The following is a 7715-nucleotide window of genomic DNA, read 5'->3' as shown; positions in this document are numbered from 1 at the left end:
GCTTTCTGTATGCAATTCTTGCTCTTGTTGGATACCATAAGAATTAAATAAATGCATTTTCTAACATTTTAATTATTTTTTTTTCTGGTAACATAGTTATTGGTTGCAATATGTTGAATATTTTATATAATATATTCATTTTTATAAGCATTAGTTTTTCTTCAAAAGTAATAACAGCATATTCCATTATTGTGTTAAAGACATTCCCCGGGATTCATGAAGCTCGGCGCAAGGCCGGCGTAAGGCCTGCACCGGCGGTGCATGGAATATCCGGCGCAGTAGCGCCATATACATATTAATGAGAGTGCACCGGAATCACAGACACGTGCGTAGTGTACGTGAGCGAGCCCAGGTAGGATGCGTCTGGAGGCGTGTCTAAGCCGGCATGAGGTGAGCAACCTAATGTGCTGACAGCCACGGTCCGCCCACAATAGTAATGGCAGCAGCCAGGTCCTGTGCAGAATGAAACGCACGTACAGTATGCAACATAGTCCCCATCCCAAATTAACGGAGAAGCAAATAGAAGCCACGAAGGCATAAGTGTACCCGTCCAAGGAGCAAAGGATACGCATAAGACCGCGTTCGTCCCGCAATGCACTGTCAGTGTTTACACTCAGAGAAGGTGTACAGCCGCATGTCAGCGCGCCACACCAACATAGGAGCAGCGACTAAGGTCACCACCTGTCCCACTTTGGTTGGGGCAGTCACTCCATGGACAGTTGTGTCCCGAAAAAACGTATTAGAAATGGCTGATGTGCTACGATTGTAGGACACAATGATATCCCGTATTTAATGTAATGGTAGCATGAATTGGTTATTTCTGTAACAGAAATACCTAAATGACACAAAAAACAGAATAAGCAAGGAAATTGCCACAATAATAAGCATATTATTTAGGCAAGCAAGTGAATTTCTATGCTATATAGTGACCGTTTGTATGTGTCGGCCTGCAAAGTCAGATGTGAGTCCCGGAAATATCCCAGATCGGAAAATGGAAAAGGTGGAAACCCCAGTAGCGACATGGGCATGGTCACCAGGGTTACCTGCTGTCCCAATGTGCCATGGACAGTCCCTGATTGGACAGTCGTGTCCCTGCAACAATCGTAAAAATGGAAAATGACCTCCGATCCCCTGCCACGCAAATTCCCGCAATATACATGTAAATAGTAGCATAAAACATATACATTACGATATGGAACACAGACATGGCATAAGAAAATAAATAAGGAACCCAAACGCTTACAGAATAAGCTCATAGTATGGCAAACAAGTGAAGTTCTGTCAACTGCACTAGCCCTGGGTATGTGTAGTCCTGCAAATTTCGAAGTGTCCACATAACATGCCCCACTATGGGCATTGGAAAAGGTGCCAACCATAATGGTCACAAGCAGTAGTGACAGTACATAGCCGGGTAGCTGTGCTGACATAACAACAGTAAGGAAGCAAGATACCTCAAACACAGGCAAACATGTGCATAGCAACATATCCCAGACCCAGCAACGTCTCTTGCATACACTGGATGGTGTATGATGAAGTGTAATATCCAGAAGCAGAACCCATGCATTCGGATGTACTACACAATAGCCTCATTGTACATGTCAGTCACACCCATGTATACCCCTGCACCCAAACCTGCTAGCATCCGTGTGCAGCTATACAACCACACACAATGTGCATACCTGAACTGTGGTAAGATGTTTGTGTTAGGCAATGCCACGCTGGCAACACGCATTCACATGTCACCAACCCACCGCAGGTACAGATATGTAAATGGCTGCATGTGAATGTGTCAGCAGAATGTGTACATCCGCATGTAGTATGTACGCCCAAACCATCTAGGTTTGCATACGACACGGTGCACATAACTGTACACATGTGGACAAGTCGGGTCGTTGGACCACCGCATCGATGATTATCTTTGCTGTGAAGTCGATCACATATAGCGGAACAGGTGCCTACCAAACAGGACGTCCTAACAGGGTGCTACAGGCAAAGAAGGGGAAACTGGGACATCACATGTGGAGATTAGTGTAGCTGGACGGACAAATACACACGGTCAAGGTAAAGGACGGAACAACATGCATATGGCCGGATGGATGTTGTTAAGAAATATATAGAAACACATATGAAGTTCCAGTTTACACTCAAAATACTATATAATGTATTGAATTGTACCGAACAATATGGCAGTAGAACTAAGCCTGCATGTAATTGGTGAAGCTAAGCTGTACTGTGATGGAATTCTGAACCTGGCAGTAAGCAGTACAGCAGGCTCATGTCTGTCATCATTAATTATTTGCTGGGTTACAGAACAATAAATGTATGTACATGCATAACAGCACTCCTTCCCCAGAGGAGGATGGCCTTGTGAGCTCTATCGAAGATAGCAGTACAACTCCTTACCAGAGAGACAAAGCAACGTATTAAGAAATTAACTGTCCACTGTATCGTAACAGTCTAGGGTCCTTGAAACAGCTACAATCACAAAAGGATACTGTAATGTACAAGGTGCCTTGCAAGGCTGTGTTATTCCCATGAGAAAACAATTTAAAAGCACGACCCCAGCACCCACGTATGTATAGACTATTGCGGACCATAGTGATGGAAATGCCCTGTGACCGACCACGTCAGTAAGGTGGGCAAAAGCTGATTGTAAACACTATATAAAGAAACTGCTTACTGTATAGAGTCAGACAAAACTCTCATACTTGGACTGTATATTACTTAGCCTGCCTGTGTACACTACTAAAACGTTCCAAACCCGAGCCTCCTGTGTTATCGGCTGTCACTTAGAAAAGCCTACTGATAACTACAGTCTGGTTGTAACAACTTATTTCACATTGTGATCCTTGTAATCCGGAATTCCCTTGGTAAGCTACAGGTCAGAGTGCATGGCTGGTTAGACATGTATGCTGGAGAATATGCAGAAATGGTTCTTCTTGAATGAAAAGACCTCCGACTGAATTGTTGTGTGTAAAGAGGCTGTTTACTGTCTGATCTGTGGCTGAAAAGCGGAAAACTGGATCCCAAGAAGAAAACGTGCAGCCTTAAACAGGAGGCCCAGGTAAGGAGTGTCTGCCTTTATGTGTCTAATGTAGATCAGGGACCAGACAACATTGTGTTTCTGTTAACAGTAGTGATAGGGGGTCGAAGACCTACCCACATACTGTTAAATCTGAACATAGGTCAGGGGAACACACAGCAGAGTAAATAGTGATTGTAGACACTACAGTGGATACAGGGAAGGAGACACACGTGTTATGACAGAAGAGTACGTAGCAGTCGCGTAGAGAATATGGGAGGTTATTGAAGCAACAGATCATGTGATCCGCGTTTGATCGGTGACGTGAAGAATATGCAATCGCAGAGAGCACATAATGTGAGTTACGCAGCAAAATGGGGTAATAAATATGACATTGATGGTATATTAGGCAACATATCGTTACTGAAACATTGTAATCCCTGAAAATTTGATGCATATGTTCCAAGGTAAACACCTGTTCCACCCTGAGAGGGATATGCCCTCTCTGGCCAGCCGTGTCCTGTAAATAAACCGAACCAATGTCAAATGTCCTGATATCTCAGGACAAACATTTCCCAGATATATATCAAAATGGTAGCATAAAACAGTAAATTTGTATGTGGAACAGCAAAATATAATAATAAACAGAATAAGCAACTGAAATGCTACAACAATTGGTCGCTCTCCTGGCAAAACGTGAATACCTGTCCTATGTACTGGCCGTGGGTATGCATTTTCCAGGCAAATTACATTCGAACACTAATGTCCCACATTGTGCATTGAAAAGGTGGCAGCCCTAAGATGTGCAGGCGACAAAACAGCAACAATTGGGTATCCGTCATGCACATCGGTGGACTGAGGTAGTAATCGAAGGAATAGAACACTACAAATGGCTAAGCATCATACGCACACAGAGAAGATCATAATACAGTAGTACCGACGCCCCCACAACACCCTACCACCGCAGATACCACATGCAGGATATTAAGCGGAGGGCAGGCTAGTCCCCACACGCTATCCTGTGGCAACAGAGGTAGCACAACGAACAAATGTAATAGAAGCTATTGAAACCACATCCCTAACACGTAACATACCTAGGGACACCCGAGTAAGAACACAGTACTAAAACAGAGTGAGGATATCTGTCAATTAATTGAAGTACCGAACCATCATGCAGGACAGGAAGGCCAGGACCCAACCCCGTGGCGTATAGACCGTGGACACCAGAAGATATCTGCAAAGTCATAGAGGGAATTCCCCATCCACAAAGTAATCGCTATTCACCATGCAATACCCTGTATCTCCTGATCGGAAACCAAAAGGGAATGGCGGATGGTACAGTATGTATAAGCTGTAAATCATGTAAGAATACTTAGGGGCTGGTTGGTGCCAGACCCACACACTATATTCAATGCTATGAACATGCCACAGAAGTATCTTACCGTGGTACATATAAGCTATGCTTACTTTGCAATACCTATACATCCACATAGTCCGTATTGCTTTGCTTGTACAGTCAGGGTGACAGATACAGCCATACCATCATCGGGCTACTGTGAAAGTACAATCTCACACACAGGATGGGGGACTAGCATTGGTGTCAACTCCCACGGGGGCCAGTCAAGCACCACTTTAATTGATGATATTCTGCTTTGCGCCCCTACCCAGCAGCAATGTATGGAAGATACAATAGCATTAATGAGATAATCAGCAGAACAGGGACATAAAGTAAGCAAGCATAAATTGCAACTACAGAGAATACAGGTCAATTACCTGGCATATCTGGTATCCAAGTAGGGTAGAACATCACATGACGATAGGAAGGTAGCAATATAATAAGCACCCAAGCCAACTAACAAGAAGGGAATGATGTCGTGTCTGGCCCGACTAACACATGTTAAATCTGGATACCAAACAATGCTGTGGAATCCACTGTATTGTTTGCCTTAACCTTTAATACACTTATGGCAGCACAACACATAGTACACCGGATTACAGTAGCAGAAACAGCGTTATGCAGACTAGAACGATTGATAGCCACAACAGCTGTAGTAGGTCTCGTGAATAATCATAACACATGTTGTCAGACCGTAGATTGTAAGCGGAGATATATGACGTCAGTCTTGATGCAACAGCAGGAAGTAAGCAACGCTAAATAGCTGACTACTCATTGCAGTTGGACACTGTGGCATGGTCAGTGCCACATTGTGTACAGGCAGTTGTTGTAGCACCCATGGCAGTACGGCCGTAATGTTACTAGACCACCCTCTCACTGTGAGAATGTGTCATGCAGTTGCGATCAATCTGCTGCAAGAGAAGATAGAATTCCTGACTCGTGCTAGACATTTGTCATGTCTGACCATACCACTGAGTCAACCTCACATGGTGATTGAACGTTGTACAACATGAAACCTATCAACGTCACGCCTGACACCTGTGTATGGCACACCACACAGTTGCCTATACGATATGGATTAAATAACTACACACAGACATGATAACACTGGTATACCCTTAGATGATGCAGAGGTGACAGTTAATGTGCGGATCATGTAGACAGAGTCCTACAGGAACGAATGAAGTAGTTTATGCAGTAGTTATTGATAATGACATTGTAGACGGCCAAACCCTGCAGCATAACGTGTCTGCTCAAGCAGCAGAATAGATAGCTTTAACACGTGCTTGTACTGTAGCGGAAAATGATGTGTGGACATATGTCCCGATAGTCATTCTGTTGTCTGTGCAGTGCATGTTTATGAGCAGCAGTGGAAGAATAGGGAAATGATAACATCCACCGGTAAATCGATTAATCATGCAGATACGAACCTGAATGCATTAGACTACATGCAGTTACCCACTGAAGTAGGTAATTGTAAATGTGCAGGGCATAGAAAGCAACAGGATAACAGTAGGAAAGTTGAGGCATGAGCTCATGCACCTGCAAAACAAGCAGCCACAGTTGGAAAGTGTCTGTGTGAATGAGGAATGACAAACCTCAGACTGTTTAGATGTAGAAACTGTACAAACAATGCAAACAGCAACTACGAAAGCAGAAAAGCCGACGTGGTTATGACGAGGAGCAATCCTTGAACACGGACTGCACATATCCACAGTGATAAAGCCAATATTAACGTCTAATATATTCAGATATGCGGCTTTGTGGAGCCATGGGTAGAGACATGTCTCAACAGGGGATGGTACATTTGGTTAACAGAATACCCTAACATACGGAATTACGAACCACATACAAACCTCATGAGCAGCGTGTCACGCTTGCCGTAGATATCATGCACAGGGAGTATTTAAACCGAAGGGAGTGAGTTTACCTACACCACCCTAACCGTTCCGCACTATTTGTATGGAATTCATACATCTGCATAAATGTGAAGGGAACAAATACTGTTTAGCGATTACACATATATATAATCAAAATGGGTAGAAGCATTCCCAACCAGTAATCCGGATGCAGCAGCAGTGGCAAAGGTGCCAGTAAAATTAAGTATCCCTAGATCTGGCATGCTGTAAAGAAGCTACAGTGACAATAGAACACATGTAGTTAACCAGACAATCACGCTACCTGGGGATTACTTCAGATTACCATGAATGTCAATTGCATGTACAACCCACACTCAGCACGACTGCCGCCGTGAGAATGGGATCCCGAGAAATAAGTAGAGGAGTTTGGTGGGTGACATCCAGACGAAGTTACATGAGCTGTCTACCTCTAGCATTGCTGAGCATGACAACAGTTCCAAATGTAAAGTGCTGCACCCACTTCAAGTAGTATGTGGAATGGCATATCATGTGCCAGAGTGGAAAGCTGTCATGCCTGCAGAGCCGGAGGTCGATGACTCAGTAGTAGGTGACATGAGAGGATTGTTAACTAGTAACAGTGTTCTTCAGTTAAAGTCTGTTACAGATAAGAGCAAACGAAGACGGAAGCATAGCTGACACCAGTATCCTGTGTGTATGTCACTGTTATCCAAAGAACATTATTGCCAAGTGGACAGTGCGAATGTCTGTACCCGGTACTGTTGGCAACGCCTACCGCAGTAAAGTTTGCAGAGAGGTCATCCTGGGTCCACCTCACATTTCTCAAACTGGTAAAGGATATCAAGTCTGATTGACATCTTGTAGCTGATATACCAAAGAGCCCGAATCACCCGGCGAAGACTGTATAACAATACAAAGCAACCCCAAAGACATTTATGTTTGCTGTCCTAATGATTATACACCTATTAACCATGTTTGTGTTTACGTTACAATTTCCGGGACCTTACCTGCATATAACTACACAGATACAAATACTGATACGTGATGAACTGGCCACAGAGTGTCTTCCACACTTCAACAGATACCTAGGCATGATGCGTGTGCATATAGAGACTAGGAACACATTAAATTGCTGTGTTTGTACTGCCATACCTACATCATATGGAGGACTTCCGATGCATGTTGTCCCCTTGGGGATAGATTGAGACTTGTGAATATCTACACTTTGATACAGGTTCTGTGAGATCACAGGACAACGTGGCAATGTACTTACCTGTTACACAAAAAGGAATTGTATGTTATCATAAACATGGTACAGTTTCAGTTGGTGGGAGTATTTGTAACATAACTGTGTCTTACGAATGTCATATAACAGCCAAAGATCACAGTACTACTTGTAGCACCATTCCTAATTTGTATT

Source organism: Protopterus annectens, chromosome 2.part1, assembly GCF_019279795.1.
Source record: "Protopterus annectens isolate FY-2018-M chromosome 2.part1, PAN1.0, whole genome shotgun sequence".
Taxonomy (NCBI): Eukaryota; Metazoa; Chordata; order Ceratodontiformes; family Protopteridae; genus Protopterus; species Protopterus annectens.
Note: the sequence above shows the minus strand (reverse complement) of the source record.